Raw genomic sequence first — 19,208 nt, 5'->3', positions numbered from 1 at the left:
AGTATCTATTACTTCTCAAAATATCTGTCCTTAGAGGGGTGTCTTCTCTCGCTGGGAATGGTGGTTCCATGGGAGGAATGTTGGGGTATCCCTCTTCCTGGGAATAGTGGTTCATTCCATCAGGAGGAAGGTGGGGGTGCCTTGAAGCTCAAAGTTATACTCAGACCTTCATTCTTCACACCTGAGCAAGAATTTCCTGGGCTGCCTGGGGGGAAGAAGGGCACAGCTTCTCTCCCTCTCAGAAGAGCCTGGGCCCTTCTTCACTGAAGAAAAACTTCACAGAGGTGACCCTGTAGGTTGCCCACTTACTCACCTGTTCATTCACCAGCTATTATTGGGCGAGCACCATCTACCTGCTAAGCCCTGTACTTCAACATGAACTGTAGTCACAGCCTAACCTAGTGGTCGGCAAACTCATTAGTCCACAGAGGCACATATCAACATTACAACAATTGAAATTTCTTTCGAGAGCCAAATTTTAAACTTAAACTTCTTCTAACACCACTTCTTCAAAATAGACTCGCCTTGGCCATGGTATTTTGTGGAAGAGCCACACTCAGTGGGCGAAAGAGCTGCATGTGGCTCACGAGCTGCAGTTTTCCGACCACTGGCCCAACCTCATGGAGCTGATGTTCTAATGGTAAAAACAGACACCAAGGAAATAGTTGTACATATAACCAATACTTGTTATCAGGGCTTACCAGGAGGTGGCACAGGGTGTGATGGGAGTATTTGGATGGGATTTAAGATCTATAACATGTGAGTTGTAATCCTTACCTTCCAGAGTGGCTAAGCCAGTGTCTTAGGAAGGATGGGAAATATATTGGTGGAAGAGATTTGCCTTGGAGAGTTTGCCTAGTGCTGATGCATGCAATAATAAAAAGCAGAGGGAACTCTTAGCTGGTCTAATTCTTAGATTTTAATGCTCTACAGACAATGCCCTCCCTCCACTCCCAATGCCCACACCTTTTGTGAACAGCTGCCACCACCCTGCCTTTGGCATACCATTCAGCAAATGGATTCTACTACCTGGCTTTGAATCCTAGTTCTACCACCTTGAATCTTGGGTCATCTTGGGCAAGTTCCTCAATTTCTGTTCATCTCTTTTCTCTCCCTGGAAAATAGGGATAATCTTTTGAGGTTGCTTCGAATATTGCTGAGATAAGGTGTGTACTCTTATATGGTGCCAAACACACAGGGCACTAAAAGTGCCAGCCATTGCCACTGTTGTGCACTTCATGAATGGGGGGTTTTCATTTCCATTTCCGTCTCCTCCATAAGGGCAGAAGTAAGACCTGTTCCCCCAGTAGGAATCTGTTGGGGATGAGCGGGTGTAGGAAGTGGAGGGAATTCCCTCTAGTTGCTTTTTTAAATGGACCTTCCCATCTCCATTCCAGACTTGAAAATCTGCCAAGTGCCCCTTGAATTTCCCATCCGCATCCTACACACCTTTCCCAGTGGAGCCTCCCACCTCATGCAAACCCCCCACATAAAGGCTGCTGTGGTTCCGGGCACCAGTTTCTTGCTCCAAGATGTCTGTGCACAGGGGCCCTAGTATTTTTCTGTGGCCTCAGGGCCTCTTTCTTGACACCCACTTTCACACCCATTTCCTTCCATCCCTCCTCACCACCTTAAAGAAACTGGAGGTGTCCCTGTAGAAAGCTGTGAGCCACACACTGTGGTGGGTGCCCCGGGGCTGCACTTACACCCCCAGGTTGTCAGAGCTGCTGCTGCTTTAAAAAGAGGTGGGGGAAGTGCCTTCACATCTCAGGTGTAAGTGTCAGATCTTGCAGCACTTACAGGGATAAATCCATTTCTTACTGAATAATGGAGCTTACAGCCCACATGACTGGCTGATGTAAGCTTTGGCCAGGTCTGTGAGGAATCTTTGCAACATTGTTAAATCTTGATGTTCTTTTCTGGTAGCTACTGTCCTTGAGCAGGAGGGGCCCAGGCTGAGGCCCTGTCTCTCTCTCTCTCTCTTTCCTGTTACCCACAGACCCTGGATAAGCCCTTTCAGATCAAAGGAAGCTGGCTTTATGCAAACAGCTCTAAGCACCAGTCCTCACTGTCCCTCTACCTAAGTGAGCCATATGCCTAAGCCACAAAATCTAAAAGTTCTTTAGTATTTCTGACAGCCTTCTCCCCAGCATCTCCATCCATCATCACCTAAGCCTCCTGAGCACCTGTCATATCTGTGTGCACCTCCCTCATCTACCAGTGCATCCTAACCTAGCCCTGGACCTCTGCTCCTGGCCCCCATAGGCTGGAGGTGGCAGAGCGGCCGGGGGTGGCACCTCTGGTTTCCCAGAGCTCCAGGGAAGGAAACTGCAAGGTTCCAGTGCTGTGGCCCCTTCCTGCCTCTCAGCTATCTTATGCACATTTGCCCTCGCCCTATCTGCTCCAACCACACTGGCCTTCTCATTCCTTGGAGTGTCCTTTTCCCTTCCTCCATGTGGTTTCCGCCTCTATGGGATGCATCTTCCCCATCCTCCACCTAATTAATGTCTGCACACCCTCTGAATGTCAGCTAAGCCATAACATATAGGCTGCTTGCTTTCATGCATGCATACACATAATACATATCACACATACATTTCATGCATACCATACTATACATGCACATGTACCATAAATACTGTAAGGCAGTGCAGCTGAGGAATGATGAGACCCTCCCTGGCCTCCGTGCCCTGGAATAGCCTAGGGGAGGAAGGAACCCTCATCGCCCACATTGGGGCTGCTCTGCAACACAGGGAGAGTCTAATGAGACAGCTGTCTGAACCATGCTGCCCTTCTCAACCTTCCAAGCAGAGAGGGCCCAGAGGGAGGCTGTAGACAATTCTTATTCTGTTCTTTCTTCTAACTTGGCACATTATTTCTTGGTTATCTGGCAGAGAGTCATTTGATTTATGCAAATACACCAGCAATGATTTTCTGCCCAAGCTACCAAGCACAGCCTCACCTTTCTGTCTGGCCATATCCAAAATATTCTTTCAAATAATTGAAAGAATTGTTCTTTTGGGTTTCATTCTCACAGGAAGAGATGATGCAAGAGGAGGGAGGGTGGGGAAGAAACCCTTGAGAATTTGAGAGTGATTTGAGGACATTCACTAAAAGAGGTCCACTCACTCTCCCCCGCCCCCCACATTCCTGGTCCCTTCTGCTTACCGGCTTTCCATGTTCTCCCTTCCCTTCATTAGCTCATGAGAAGGATGTGCTGCCTGGGAGTCCCGAATTTAGTCCTAGCTTTGACATCAGTTGCTTTTGTGGTCTTCTCTGAGTATTGTTACTTTCCTCTTCTGAGACATTCTCAGCACTGTCACATGCCCCCAGTGAATCCACTGGACCCAGCGGTAACCAAATATAAGAGCACTTGCTTTGCTCACCCTGAGTGACTCAGTTGAACTGAATCATTCTGTGCACCGAAAGATTGCCGGTTTAATTCCTGGTCAGAGCACATGCCTCGGTTGCAGGTTTGGTCCCTAGTGATATTAGCAGAAGAGGGAGAGAATGCCATGGAGCTTCTCTGTGCATCTGGTACATAGATATGATCCCTGGGTATTTCCAGGGGCATGACACGTGGCAAATGCTCGGTGATTATGGGCTGAATGGAATCTTTTAGGGACCATTTTCTGAGTCAGATAGTCTCTGGTTGACAACATGATCAAAGATTAGAAATCAGAGTTGCAGAGCTGGGAACAGTGCACAGGGAGCATTGGAAGCAGCGAGGTTGGGATTCCTGTGGTGGGACCTTGGAGTCTAAGCGCTCTCTTGGGCTATAGATGACATCTCTTGTAAAACCGGCCAGTGCCTACTGGGCAGTTGTGAGGATGAGATGAGTCGAGGATGCAAAGCTCCTGGCACGTGTACATGCTCAGCAGAAGCGGATCCCCCCACATTCCCGTCCCTCTCTCATCCTTCTAGGACTGAACCACTGCTTCCATTCCCCACATTATCTTTTCTCCCAATACTGCCTTCCAATCAGAAGATAGAAGAAGTTGCCCTATGGTTTCCCAACCATGATCACCCTGGGGATTTTTGGTGGTTATGTTTTGGTCACTTTGGGATCCTGGTGACCCTAGGTGACCATTCTGCGGAAACTGCGATATTTTGGATCATGGCTTTCTTCCCAGTTTGGAATAAACACCCAAAGCTTTTTTTTTTTTTTTTTTTTTTTTTTTTTTTACCTTTTATTCCAACTCTCGTTTGCCATCTGGTGCCTGGCTTGGCTGCATCTGTGTTTGCTTAATGACTTTAAGCGAAGGCCGAGTTTACATATGGGAAGAAGGCGAGGGCTTTGCTGATGTCTTCCATATGCTCTTTTATTCCTATATTGTGATTTTTGTAACCTCACCAGCACAGATCCCTGCAGACAATCATCACATGTTCCCTGAGGCCCGCTGCTTTGTGTGTTCAGCTGGGAGTTTTCATGAGAACGTTCTGCAGTGCCCATTCCTTCAGCACAGCCCGGGTGGCTTTGAGATGGGCACAAAATTAAGGTTCTTGATGGGCCTGCTTTTTGAACAGAGAAGGCTCACTGGGTTTTGGGTGGCCCTAGGGAAGAGGCCTGGGGACAGGGCCTTGCTCTCCATTTGTAAATGGTGTGAATTCAGACAAGTTCTGTATCCACTCCGGTCCTCTCAGTGCATTCATCGCAAACCCAGAGACTACCAGTGGGTTGGCTCTAACATCCCACAACACCCGCTCTCCCTCATTCTGTCTCCTCCTCTGCCTTTTCCAGCTCTTACAGATTAGTCCGCAAGGCCCCAGTGTGTGTCTTCCCTCCTCTCAGCTCCTGAGTGGAGGTGCCTATTGTGGGGAGAGGGAGACCCAAGAGAGGCAGCCTACCTTCTGCGTACTACTTGAGTGAAAGAGGATGAGACCAATTTCTTGTTTTGCAAGCAGTCATCTTAATTCCTCCCCCTGCAGTCTACTTTGGGCTCAGTTTAGTGTGAAGGCTCCTGAGCTCCTGAGACAGAAGGGCCTGGGTTTGGAACCTACCTGTCCTCTTAGCAGCTTGTGGCCCTGAGCAGCTTTCTTAATTTCCCTGAACCTTGCCTTCCTTCTCTGTAAAACGGGGGGCAGTACCTGCCCTGTGTCATTAGTTCTTCGCATGGTGTTTTGTATAAAGCAGATGACCCTCACGTTAGTTAAAATGGAAGAAATGCTCCACCTGTTCACAGAGATTCCTCCATCTCTCCTTGCCTAAGTCCCCAGCTAGTTTGCTCTCCTTCTGATACTCTTCGATAGCACCTGTATATTTCCTCAATGGACTCGGAGTTCCATGAGGTCAGGGATCAGAGCTGTCAGGTTCCCTGATGTGGTCAGGTTCCCTAATGTGTGCCCGGCACACAATAGGTACTCAATATCTAATGGTTTTAACAACAAAACTTGCAAAAACTGGCTAAAGCTTCCCATTTTGGAGAAGAGGAAACTGGGAGCCAAAGAAAGGAAGCGACTTACTCAAAATCACAGAGCCCAGACTAAGACTAATCCAAGACCGAAGCCTCCTGATTTTCAGATCAGTTGTCTTTCCAGTACATCATGTGCTTGTCTATAATTTAGTAACCAGAGGGAAGCAGACCGAATTCCCTGTGTCTTGTGAAATCCAGAGCAAGCTCATATTCATAAACACAGCTGACGGAGTTGTTGTTTTCTGTGTTTGTTTTAGGTAAAAGGCCTGGAAGTCCAACTCAGAAATAAACTCCATGTTTCTAAAACTAGAAGCTCCTACCACTTTCATTCCCTACAGCCCCCATTCTGTTCATTGTTCATCTTCCTTCCCCTCATTAAACAGAGGCATCAGCTGGTGTTCTGTGTTGAATGGTGCCTTCATTCCATGCTCCTTATCACTCCCCTGCCCAGGCAGCATATCATGTGTAGCACAAGATTAGGAAGTGCTGTCTTTAAATAGTAGCACTCAAGAAAACATTACAAGATCCTGGGTAGTTCTGGGGCATGTGGGGGAAGGGCAAGAAGGGGAGGAGTTGGATATAATAATTGTAACAATAAAGGTAACACAAATTTTAAAGCTATCAGCACTAATTTGATAGTCTGCATGCATTTTCTCAGTAACTATGAATAATTCTTTCTCTTCTATTTTACAGATGAGTAAACTAAGACACAAAGAGATTAGCTCAAAAGGTATAAATAGCCCAAGCCATTCAGGTAGAAGAGCCAGAGTTTCAATCTAGGAAATCTAGAGTCCATGATCTTGACTGCTTGACACCTGACAATGAATTTGTTGACCTAACAATTAGGAAATTCCAAAAAGAACAACTGAGGGAGATCCCAAAATTGCTTTCTGTAAATATTACACCCTGATTTATTCATCCATCCATCTACTCATTCATTCTGTCATTTCTCAGCGAGGATAGAAGGGTTACATTATATCAGTTGCTGGGAATATAGAGGCCAATTAGATCTCACAGTCTAGTTGGGGAGGCATATCAGTAAACAGACCTTTATCCTACTATGCGCCAAGTTCTAAGATAGAGGGAAACCAAGGGGCTTTGGGAGTACAGAAAAAACTATAAATCAGTTTAAAAGGAACCACCATGTTGTATTATGGACTTGCATTCTATGCCTTTCCCTCTCTCTGTCTGACCTCTGCTTCCTCCTTACCCTGCTGGCTTCACAGTTCCTTCCAGCCCTTCTCTTGTTTTGGTGCTTTGGTGTTTTCCTTGGTCTCCCCAACTATTGGATACAGATTCACCCTCTCTGTTTGTCTTTTCCCTCCTGACATAGGTTTAAAATAAATTCTGGCTTAGCCAGAGGGACTTCTGTTCTGTAAGCAAATCTAAGCTCAGCCCTAATTGTGAAATCAGGATGTCCAAGCCCTACCTCTCATGTGGCTCTGGCCTAGGATAGTTGGAAACCCAAAGCAGGAAGCTTTAAGGAGTGCAGAGGGATGGATGGGATGGATGGAAGGATGGAAGGATGGATGGATGGATGGATGGATGGATGGATGGATGGGTGGCCTGTGTCTTAGATAATTTGCTTAGTTACCAACCTAACACACCAAGAAACTGACCCTAGTGATTAGCCAGTATCCCTTGCAGCTCAGTCATTATGCACTGTGTTAATACCATTACATTTTGATTATTTGCTGCCAGTTATAGTTCCACCTCTGCTGGCCAAATAATTTTGCAAGTTCAGAATTAACTTTGAAGTAGGCCTTGTAAATTTCCAAGGTGGTCAGCCTCTGAGAGCTTCTAGGATGTTGCACATCCTCCAGTTTCAGTCGCCCATTGGCTTGCTCCATCTTAAACAAAGTGTCTCCCATACATCTGTAAATGGAACATATCTTGGCTAAATGATTTTTTTTGTGAATTAGAGATGCCAATTGAATTTGGCAACTGAGAGGCCATTAGTGGTGATTCTTCTTGGTTGATGTGTTTGATGAAATAGATAGTACACTCTGTTCCAGCTATGGAAGAAGTTTGAGCCAGAAGGAGGATAGGGATTGAAAGAAAAGGGTGAATTGAGATTCTGGAGATCGCCATGAGGTGGGGGAAGGCTTCAGGTAAGAATGCTGGAGCAAATGTGAAAATTGGGCTAAGTCAGAAAATGGCTATTAGAATACTGGAATAGACATAAGTGTAGCTGTCTCAGTAATGACAGTTTCAGGATGTGGTTTTGGGAGTGAGTGCTGAAGTAAAGTGGAGACTAGAGTTCCTAGAGTGGGAAATATTTTGAAACCAGTGAGACTCAGCATTGGACAGGCCTTGTAAAGAGATGCTGAGATCTTCCATGATAATGACAAATCTCCAGGTGGATAGGGAAACTTCAATGTAGGCCTTGGCCTCATTTAACATAGGAATGTGAGCAAGAGGCTGATGGTGACAGGGGAGGTAGGTATGATTGTATCTCCATCATTGGATGGTGTCAACCTCAGAGGAGCAGGATGTTTGTTCGCAGATGGAAGAAAAATAGTCTGGAAATAATCATGAGTGCCCTGGGAATATTGACACTCAAGCACATGCATAGGAAGTCTTAGTTTTTTGGTTTTTTTTTCTTCTTAATATGTTTTTATTCATTGTAGAGTGAGCAGAAGGGAGAGGAAGAGAGAGAGAGATGAATATTAATGTGAGAAAGAAACATTGATCAATTGCCTCCCAAACAAGCCCCTGCCTGGAATTGAACCTGAAAACCCAGATATGTACCCTGGCTGGGAAATCCTTGCGACCTTTCAGTGCACGGGACTGCGTGAACCAAGTGAGCCACACCAGCCAGGGTACTTTTAGCTTTTGATAAACTTTCTGGGAAAATAAGGTTTGTTTCAGTTGGTGAGTAATTAGTAATAGTAATAATAACAACTATCCTTCTACGCAATAGTCCACAGAACAGACTATGAAATAGGTATTTAAATTCCCCTTTTCAAAATGAATAAATTAAGGGTCAGAGTATCAACTGGCAGAGCTAGGATTTGAATCATGGTATGTATATATATCACCAAAGCCTTTGTTCCATCGTGCATGGTTAAGCATACAGGTTCCAAAGAAGAAGAAAAAAGAGTATAGCTTCCAAATATGTGTGATTTTCTCATTTTTCATCAGGGTCGTAAAGTAGATAAAGTATTTAATACAGTGCTGGGCCATAGTAAGGACTCAATAAGTGTTAGCTACCATGATTATTGTTGTTGAGCTATTGCTATTATTATTTCTGTTCCAGCTTACTGCAGTACTTTATGCCTTTTCACACAGACATGTGGGTAGGGCCATTTCTTTTCAATCCACAGTAGATTATTAGATGGGTGATAGTTTGCAGTTTGGGAGTCTGTAATCTGTCTGATGCTTTTAGCAAGAAGCTTGATATTTTTGCTGTGCCCAGTGCCATGTTTTCTGTGACTGGATTGCGATGAAACTGTACTTTGCTGCAAAAACACAGAGGGGTATATTCCCTCTCAGAGTGGCCTAATAAAACCCTAATGTGCTGTACCATTACTGTAAGTCACTAGTTTACTAGTTAACTGAGAGTTAATAAAAACAAAAGACATGTGCATGAAACCAACAGATTGTAGAGTTAGCAAAGCATTTAGAAATACTTTAATCCAACCACTTCGTTTTACTGATAAGGAAAGTGAGTCCCAGGGAGGGGAAGGGTCTCACTCAAGGTCATACAGCTGGCAGTAATTGTCTTTCCAAAATTAATGTGAACAATATTTCCATATGTCAATGAATGCACTGTTCTACCCCTGTAACCACAATATCATGAGGATGATTGACTTTGCCTAATAGCAGAAAAAGCTAGCTTTTAGGTCTTTCAGGGCTCTGAATTCATCAGATTCTAGTTACAAAGTACAGCTCTTCCTGTTGGTTGTACACTCCTCAAGGAATGGGCCTGGTCTAATTCATGAGTTAAAGCACATTTTAAATCCTACCTCAGCCATTAACTGGTATAGGCAAGTCACCTAACTTCTTGGAACCTCTGTTCCTCATTCCAAATTAGGTAATAAGGCTTCTGTCACTGAATGCTTGTGAGCATCAGATGAAGCAAGATGCAGATACATAGTACCTCTCCATGGGCATTCAATAAGTTTGTACTTTCAGCTCATGTTTAACTAATGTCATGCTAAACGCTTGGGCTACATCAAAAACTAAGCAAGCCAAGGACCCTGCCTCCATGAAAGGACGAGTAGAGGTGAGGAAGAAGAAGACAATCAACAAGGATACAAGTGAACTAAAGATAGAATCTCAGGTCATGCTATGTGCTATGAAGGGTTATAAAGACAAGAAAGTGAAATGATGTGAAAAAGAGTTTTGGGGAGAAGTGGACCGTTTCAGCTAGGAGTGGCGAATGGTGGCCTCATAGAGATTATATTTGAAAAGGACCTAAATCATAGGAAAAAGCTAGACAGTCAGGACAGGAGGGTTCCCAAAAGAAGCAGGAAGGTCCTGGACAGGAGCAAGCTTGACATGTGCTTGCAATCAACAGCACGGTGGCCAGTGTATCTAGCATGTTGAGCACAGTGAACAGGACATGATATGAGGGTGGAAACTTTGTCACAGCTCCATCTTGAAGGTCTAGGCTATCCTGCAAATTTTGAATTTCATTCAAAAACCAGTGGAAGTTCATTGTAGTTTTTAGGGAAGAGAGTCCCTTGTATAACAAAATACAAATGTTTGATCTTTGGCCCTGATTCCTGAAACGCGTGGAATCTCTGAAGGGAAAAGAATGTATTTTATATACCAATGAGAAGACTGGTGGCTGAGGACCTTGGGTAGCTTAAGCATGGGGGTTGGTTGCTAGAAAAGCCAAGGCCTGATTAAAGAGAGGTTGGAACTTTCAGTGTCACCCCCTGACCACCAGGGAGGGAGAAGAGCTGGAGAGTGAGTGAATCACCAAAGCCAATAATTTAACCAATCCTGCTTGGTAATGAAACCTCCATAAAAACCTCTAAGCCATGGGGTTTGGAGAGCCTATAGTGGTGCACCTCAGAGAGGACAAGGAAGCTTCACATCCCATAGCTTATCCCGTATGTCTCTTTTATTTGACTGTTCCAGGGTTGTATCCTTTGAAGTAAACTAGTAATAGTAAGCAAATTGCTTCCCTGAGATATGTGAGCTGTTTTAGTCATTAAATCTATGGTAGCAGGTGAGAATTCTACCACTGCTAAGTTAAATAAGTCAGTCAGAGAAAGATAAATATCACATGATCTCACTCATCTATGGGAAATAGTGAATAACATAAACTGATAAACAAAAACAGATCAAGAGACAAGGAAGCATCGATCAGACTGTCAAACCTCAGAGGGAAGGTAGGGGAGGGTGGGAGTAAGGGGAAAGATCAACCAAAGGACTTGTATGCTTGCATATAAGCCTAACCAGTGATCACAGACAACAGGGGGGTTGGGGCATGAGTGGGGGAGGGAGGTTGGGAAGGTAATGGGGGGATGAGAACAAATATGTAATACCTTAATCAATAAAGAATTTTTTTAAAAAAAAATCTACGATGGGAGGGCTGGTCATGGGAACCTCCTCTTTACTGCTGGTCCAGCAGACATATAGGAGGCCTGGGCTTGCTACTGACATCTACAGTCTTGTGGGACTGAGTCCTTAAACCTGTGGAGTCTGATGCTACTCTGGGTAGTTAGTTTCCAAATTAAATTGAGTTGTAGGACAGCCAATTTTCTGGAGATTTAGAGAATCAGTTGGTCTGACATTTGGAGTCAGAAGTATTGTGGGTAAAAACATCACAAAAGGATAAACTTTAACTCACCTTATTTGCTGATTGACTCAACCATATTTATGGATGGCCCATTCTGGCCAGGCTCAGTTCTTAGTGCAGTGAATGAATTAAATAAGAACCCCTGGTCACATGGAGCTTGCATGCTAATAAATATGCAAAACTTATGGAGGATTTACTTCATGCTGGCTCTGTTCTGAGTACTTTTACCTGGAGTAACTCACATGATCCTACCAACAGTCCTATGAGAGGCATACTACCATTATCTCCATCTTTAGAAAACAGGCATAAAGAAGTTCAGTAGTTTGTCCATGATAATACAGCTAGTGACTGATACAGCCCAACTTTACCCCCTGGCAGTCTGTCTGATTCAGTCAGAGCCTATCATTTTGTCTCTCCCTGAAAACCACCCTTGAAGGGCCCCAACTGCTATGAGAATGCCAGAGTGGAAGTTAGAGGAGGGGACCAGTTGGGGGGTGATAGAGAGTCTGATACTGGGATTTTCAACAACACTATGAGTAGATACTATTACTCCCACTTTATAGATGGAAAAACTGAGGCTTAGTTCACACATCCAGTAAGTAGCACAGTCCAGATACTACCCTAACCCTTTTATTTCTGAAACTCAATATCTTTCCACTAACATTTCCATTTCCTGCAGAATTGGAGAGCTTCCACACCTCCACCCTTCCTTTATGATCAAGAGACTAATTTGAAGTATATTTTGGCATCAAGATTAGAAAACTAGGCATTTAAATTCTTATTCCCTTTTGGTAGGCATATAAGTAAAAGTTATGTAAAATATGGATATACCAACATATATACTTAGACACATATAAAATGTTTATTTTTATCATTTTAAATTGAAATATATTGTGCATAAAGTGAAATATATAGATCTTAAATGTACTAAATGTACAGTTTGATGAAATTTGATAACTGTGTACCCCTAAGTACTCAATACTCTAAACAAAATATATGCGTGTGTATGTAGGTAGGTAGGTGGGTAGATAGGTGTGATTTAACATTATAACTGAGATATTGAGTCTTTATATCATGTTAATCATGAAGACTTCTCTCACTCTTTCTTTTCTCTCATCCCTTCCTGCTTCTAAATTGACATTATTGTTCCCAGTGCACGAAGGTTGTACAGAAAACCAGATGTGGATCAAAAGAAGACTTTGTCAAAAATAAAAACAAAAATAACTAAATGAACAACTAACCATTTCTTAGTGCTTGTTGGAGGAAATCATGCTGCTATCCTCTGTTTTTCTGTGGAGGGGTCATGTGCCTTAGCCCACACATTAGCATGTGAGCCTGTTGTTCCAGTAAAATGAGTCAGAGTTCCTCAAGAAGGCAGGTTTGTGTATCACAGAGCTGTGTGTCAGCATCTCTGAAAAAGGTACAATGTACTGTATTGGTGTGTGTGTCACACACACACACACACACACACACACACACACTCATTCTCACACAAGACATCCTAAAGCTAACAAGCAACAGAAGGGATTTGAACTCAAGCCTAGGGGACTAAAGGATGAGGCTTCCGCATCACAGCAAGGTACAGGAAGGACCATGGGGCCTATATGGAGGGCTAAGCACAGACCTGCAGTTAGAAAATGGGCTTGAATTCTGCCTGTACTACATATTGCCCCTATGACCTAGGGTACATTTTATACTGTATACTTACTTGATTCATAAAGTGAAGATAGATGATAATATCTGTGTCATGTAGTCATTTTGAGGACTTGGGGAGTGTTGGCAAAACCGGTAACGTAGCAGTGCCGTGGAAGTTGTCTGCTAGGTCAATATATGCCAGTAGAAGTTTCTTTGGTCATACACCCTATCAGTTAAAAACATTTTGAGCTTGTGTTCTTAATACATGGAAACTTACCTAAGAATGGACATATACGTGTTCTGTGCTTGTGGATCCCATGCTATAAAACAGGTGAAACACAGCTGTCTTCATACTAACATTATGCAGTATTTTAAGGTGCACTGTACATCGAAGGCCAAGTATGTTTTTGATGATTGCTTAATACATTTGTTTGTTCCTGTGTATCAAGTCTCTGTTACCTGGGTCTCAATTTGAGCTGTGCATGGGAAGCGAAGCAGCCATGGGAGACAGGAGACCTCCCTCATAATGGGAGAAGGTTCAGACACCTGCCACTTTGCAGGGGGGTGGTGGTAAGGGTCTGTGCCCCACCTCTATTGACCCCCAGTTCTCTCCTGATGGCCCCTCTGTGACTGTTCCTGTCTTAGGTTGTTCCTTCCCTGAGGAATCTTACCCACCTCTGGCTAACCAGCCATCCTCTGGAGCCAAGCAGGGTGATGTGAGGTTTAGTTCTGTCTCCTTGGTAGCCTATGCCCCCATAGGTTCCACACCCAGCACCTGCCTCAGGAACCCCTCAGCTGCTGGCGAGGCCCAGGCATTGATCTCATATTTTGGGGAACCCATGTTTCTTCTCCAGAGAGGGCCCAGCTCCCCCCACTGGGCAGGCCGGAGATCTATGGTACCAGCCACCATGGTGCTTCAGCCTTGGCATGAACTGAAAGGTCAGGCAACAGTTGTGGGCACCTGGACCACGAGAAGAGATTCATTTTCAAATATAAAAGTGTCTCAATTTTTTTCTTTTTTTAAAATCCTAACCCAAGGATACGTTTATTGATTTTAGAGTGAGAAGAAGGGAGAGAAAGAAAGAGAGAGAGAGGCATCTCTGTGAGAGAAACATCAACATTGATGGGTGTTGATTCCTCCAGTTCACACCCTGACCAGTAATTCAATCTGCCACCTTTTGGTTTATGAGATGATGCTCCAACCAACTGAGCCACCTGGCCAGGGCACCATTTTCTTATTTAGTTGAATCTGAATGATCAACATTACCTTTAATCCTTGGACTGAATCTTTTTCAGCCGGTTGCCCATTTTGTCAGGGTTGCTTTAAATAAACTGGATAATCCCTATGACCACTTAGGCCATGTGAAGAACAGCACGTAGCAAACCCTGGGAGCTGTGGACATAGAGGTGAGGACTCCCATGCCTCTCTTCAGAAACCTCATGTCTTACCTGGCCCATGACTGGGTGATGTTTGGACCAAATGATGGATCTGGTGACATTCTGCATATTAAGGGTTGGCCAAGCTTAATTAATTTCCTTAGACTAAAAATTATATAAATGGCAATTTCAATCCTTTCTTCCAGAATCCTAATGCAACACCTTGAGCTCTCCCTGGAGTGCATGTGTGCCATTTTAGGAACACCAGCTAAGGAGATCTTCATTGTCCCCATTATGACAGCTATTGTCCTTTTCTTTAGCCACTGAGTTATCAGGAGCCAAGCGCCTGTAAGTGAGGGTCACCTGGGCGTGAGACCTATGGTGACCTCTCTCCTCCCTATGGGAAGCTCACAGTGTAGCTCCCACGGTGCCAAGCCCTGGTTGTTCCCTGTAGATCATATCTCTGGACACTACCAAGCTTGAGGTACTCTTTGGTGTCTACATCTAGACTTCCCCATAGTCTCCCCAAGTCTTAAGGCCATTGTTCCCCTTCCCCGGGGGAGAACTAGAAGATACTGGACCCTCCCCTCCCCAAGTTAGTGTGTCTGCCTCTTTGGAATCCCCATCTTCTCCATGGGTGCTGAGAGCCCCTTCCTTGCCTTAACTTCATTTCCCTGGGTAACTCACCCCAGTGTAGCCTAAAGCCCTTCGGTAGCTCCCAGACCAGGCCACAGTGCATGAGAACTGGGTGTTTCCCGCGCCCACGCAGGCCTGGTGGTCGCCAACGCTGCTTCCAGAGTAGTGAGCAGTGTGTGCAAACTGGTTGCTGGGCCCTGACCAGGCGGGGAAGGGTCAAACCCCATGAATGCCTCCTTTCATGGCCGCGGGACAGGGCCCCTATTTTCCCCACAGAGACCCTCCACTTGCTTTCAGAAGTAACGATCAAATGTGAACTTTCATGGTTTATTTATAGCTCTGCTTTAGAGAAAGAGAGAAAAGAAGTGATTAAAATGCGATTTTACCAAATATTTTGTTTTTAAAAAGCTCCCATTGTGTGGGCAGAAAGTAAAGAGAAAAGTCACTGCATTCATTGTGCTGTCTAGACTCTCAAACAAAGAGGGTAGCGTGCTGCACATTAAGATTGTCCGGCTCCTGCCTGCTGACAAAAAGTATGAATTTTGAGGCCAACTTCAAATAGACCCCTTTGAACAGAAATATATTGTGGGGGGTGGCTATATTTAGCACGTGTCAGCAATTCCATAATAACTCAGTATTGTTATGCTGTGGTAATTTCCAGATTTATTGCAGCCAGTGGGTTCATGAGGTTTCAGTTTTATGTTAATTATTTGGAGAAATTAGAAAACTCAGCAGTGCTATTTCTGATGACAGCACTGTTCTCTGGGCATTCTCTTTACTGTGTCAGAGACCCACAGTGAGTCCTGCCTCCCAGGAGAGAGGAGGCTGAGCATCAGTTACTTTAACTGCCCATAAGCATAACTTTGCATTTTTTATTAATAGAATGCTGTATTTTTTTCTTACATTATCAAATCAATAGATGCCACAGTAGAAAATTTCAAAAAACAAAAAGAACAAAAGAAAGAAATATCACATGCTCTTGCCGAGACCGGTTTGGCTCAATGGATAGAGTGTCGGCTTGGGGACTGAAGGGTTCCTGGTTCGATTCCGGTCAAGGGCATGTACCTTGGTTGCAGGCATATCCCTGGTGGGGGGTGTGCAGGAGGCAGCTGATCGATGACTCTCTCTCTCATTGATGTTTCTAACTCTCTATCTCTTTCCCTTCCTCTCTGTACAAAATCAATAAAATATATTTAAAAAAAGAAAAAGAAAAGAAATATCATATGCTGTTGAACCTGTTCACATTTCAATACATGTTGATCCAGTGTTTATTGCGCCTGCATATGTAACTTGCACTTAGAACAAACAAACTTCTTGAGATAGAATTGAGGGACAACTGTGTAATCCCATGGCTCCTTTATGTTTTTGCAGCTATTTTTTCTCTGCCCTAGTTAGAAATTATGATAGTTGTACTAGTTTCTTAGATATGTACAAAGTCACTTGGATAATACAAAATTGATGGTCTCTTAAGTTGTAGCCAAAGTTCAGAAATGAGAATATATAAAAATGTATCATCATCATCATTTTCATTTTCATCTGGAGATATGACCTCTCCGCACTCCTCCGGCCGAGCTGCTGAGGGAGAGAAGGGGGCTGTGGTCAGTCTTCCTTCCTCATTTACTTGTCCCCAGCACATTTGCTTTTTTTCTGATGCCTTGGAGGTGCTCGGAGGGATCATGGGAGAGAGGTTGGGCATGTAGGAAAGTTCTTATCTAATCAGCATTGCCATGAATGGTCTGCATGCTCTCTTAGCCTAATGGGTGTTTCTAGGCTCTGTCATAGATTGTGTTGGAGGGCCCCCACTTCCGGAAACCTCTCTTACAGTATCTTGTCTTTGTTAATGCTGCCCTGTTCTAGTATTTGCTTCTCCTCTCCTAATTCCTTAGAAAGCCAGTAGATCTCTCAAGCTGACTCGCTGCCCCCTGAGGTGCCATGTTGGATGGGACCTAAGATAGCCCTGGAAGCCTCTCAATGGAAGCCACATCAGGTCTACAGTCACGCCTTTTGCAGTCTGACAGATGATGACTGTGTGGCTGATCCGGGTGCCACCTGCCCTCCACTTCTACGCTGAGAGGCCAGCCAGCCCTGCCTTCAGACAGGAGCCACACTCATTCCAGGGTCCCACCACATCAGGAATAGGCCGAGTCCATTGGTCTCAGTGAGGCCTGCTCTCCTGACTTGTGATGGGGACACACTCCTCTCACCCCTCCCCTAGAACGATGCCTGATGCACAATAAACCCACAGTTGTCTCCTGAAAACCAAGCTCTTTTTCTGACCTTCCATGTGGATGAAAGATTTAAGAGTTGATGCTTGGGTCCTCAACCACCCCTTTTGTGAATCCTTCAGGGTGGTCTGTTTGCAGCTCACTTCGGTATCTTATATCTGTCATCCTTAGATCTCAGCCAAATCTTCCATTTTAAGTGTTCTCTCACATGTATGGTCCTTGAGTTCATTTATCTCGCACGTTCCCCAAAAGTGTATGCCGTCCCAGATGCTGAGTTTGGCAGCAGAAATATTTATAGCAGTTCGTGTCTTCAGGAGCTCCCTGTCTAACTGGGGAGATGGATGTGCTAAGAAGAAATCGCAGTGCCATGCCGTACATGCTCTGATGACTGGAAGCACAAGCTGCTGTGGGAGCAAAAAACACCATCTAGGAGGGAATGGGCAGGCAGCCGGATGAGTCAGAAAAGCTCTTCTCTGTGGAGTAGACACCTGAGCTGAGTTCAGTGCTTAAGTCTGTACTTTTTCTTGGGGAAAAAGTCACCTCTTTTTAAACTTTTGAAGTCTCTATTGCTGGTGTTTGTTTCTTAGTAATTTGCTTTAAAAACAAGCAGAGGTGATAGGTAGAAAGGAAGACAGAATCCCAGGCCTGCCTTTTGTCCACAGGAAAGTGACATTTATGGGGCATCTACTGTTGTGCAAGCTTCCTGATCCCGCCCGTGAAGGCAGTCCTGGAGTGTGGGCTGAAGCCTGAGCCCTGCCTGGGGAAGCTGGCCATGGGGTTGCCGAGGCCATCTTAGCAAGACACAGGGATTCTGTCAGGGAGTCAGAACTAAGCCTGGGAAGGAAAACATTCCTGACACACATTGGGTGGGCAGAGCTCTTCAAACATCCCCCTGAGGTGGAATGCCATTGTGTTTGACAATTGGTCCCATCACAAAAAAGCTCCGGACTGCCCTTTTTTTAGTTTTTTATCCTTTGGCCATGCTTTCGTTTTCAATAATTTTTTATAACTTTTAAAATCTCCTTCTTGCTTAAGGCTGCTGTTTCTTTTCTGTTGTCCATCTGCTTGCTGCTCTGAGCATCCTGATCTTCCCTCTCTGCACTTTTTAATCCATCGAGGGCAGGTAACTAGTTCAGAATGTTCTTGCCATTCTTGGGGAAGAGTTGGTAGAGCATCCTTGTAGGAGGAAATGTGTGTAAGTGATGAACAGAGGAAGAAGCCTTCATATTTCCTCACCCTGAATAACCATGAAAAGGAAGTTTGTCTGTGTCCAGCGTAGTGTTTGTCACACTATTGTGATCATGGTGAACGTCTTTTCCATTCTGTGGAGCTACTTGATAGGACCCATGCATTCTATCTCTCTATATTCTGTGTATACACATTGAGTGCTGTGCTTGGCACATGGAAGGAGTTCGGTGCCTTTTATGAATAGTCTAGGTGCTGAGATTAAGAAGCAAATAGAAAAGCCTCTGTCCTCCTGTAGTTACACTCTGGTTAGGGCAGGGAGTGGAGAAGGCAGATAAGGAACCCATGAACCAGTGCATCCATGGCATGTGAGAAGGGAAGATATTGTAAATAATAAATGTGTGAGTGAGTGTGTGTGTAAAACTTACAGGAAGGTGGCAAGGATAGGGAGGGGCCAGCTTGTGTACATTTTGAAGATACACAAGGTCCTTGACATTCTGTGTGATAGTCAGCTTGTTTACATTGCATGTGAATTTCTTGGGACAAAGAGAATGTCTTCTGCCAATCTGTGTCCCTAGCACAGTGACTGTTACATAGTGAGTAATTAATAAATATACAGAATAATAAGATGTGACCCCGGAGTGGTCACATCCTTAACAATAAGGCCTCAGTAGCTGCTTCGAAGACAGGACCTCTTCTGAGGACCTGTGTCATGTTATTGCCTGCAATCTCCCTAGTCTACTGGACTCCAAGGTGTGGGTTCACGCCATCCCCCTAACTTTGCCATAGCTTTAACAGCAATGGGAGATTGCCCAAAGACACTGAACCATTTCAGTTCCACAATAGAGCCAACACCATCTATGGTTGACGTGGATGCTATACACGCCAGACATGTCCACCCAGACGCTGCTCCTGGCTGCCTGCTCATTGTTCCCTTGTAAACAAGAGTGTCTTAAAATCAGAGTCCAGAACTGAGTGGAC

The 19,208-nt window shown here is 44.5% G+C and overlaps 1 protein-coding gene across 6 annotated transcripts in view; it reads left to right on the top strand.

Annotated features, from left to right (window-relative positions):
* The window catches only part of FGGY (FGGY carbohydrate kinase domain containing), a 398,623-nt gene that overhangs the window by 371,596 nt on the left and 7,819 nt on the right, over window positions 1–19,208 (top strand). The gene's annotated exons all lie outside the window — the stretch shown is intronic.

This window comes from Pipistrellus kuhlii, unplaced genomic scaffold (genome assembly GCF_014108245.1).
Source record: "Pipistrellus kuhlii isolate mPipKuh1 unplaced genomic scaffold, mPipKuh1.p scaffold_m20_p_2, whole genome shotgun sequence".
Taxonomy (NCBI): domain Eukaryota; kingdom Metazoa; phylum Chordata; class Mammalia; order Chiroptera; family Vespertilionidae; genus Pipistrellus; species Pipistrellus kuhlii.
Note: the sequence above shows the minus strand (reverse complement) of the source record. Positions and strands in the feature narration are given on the sequence as shown.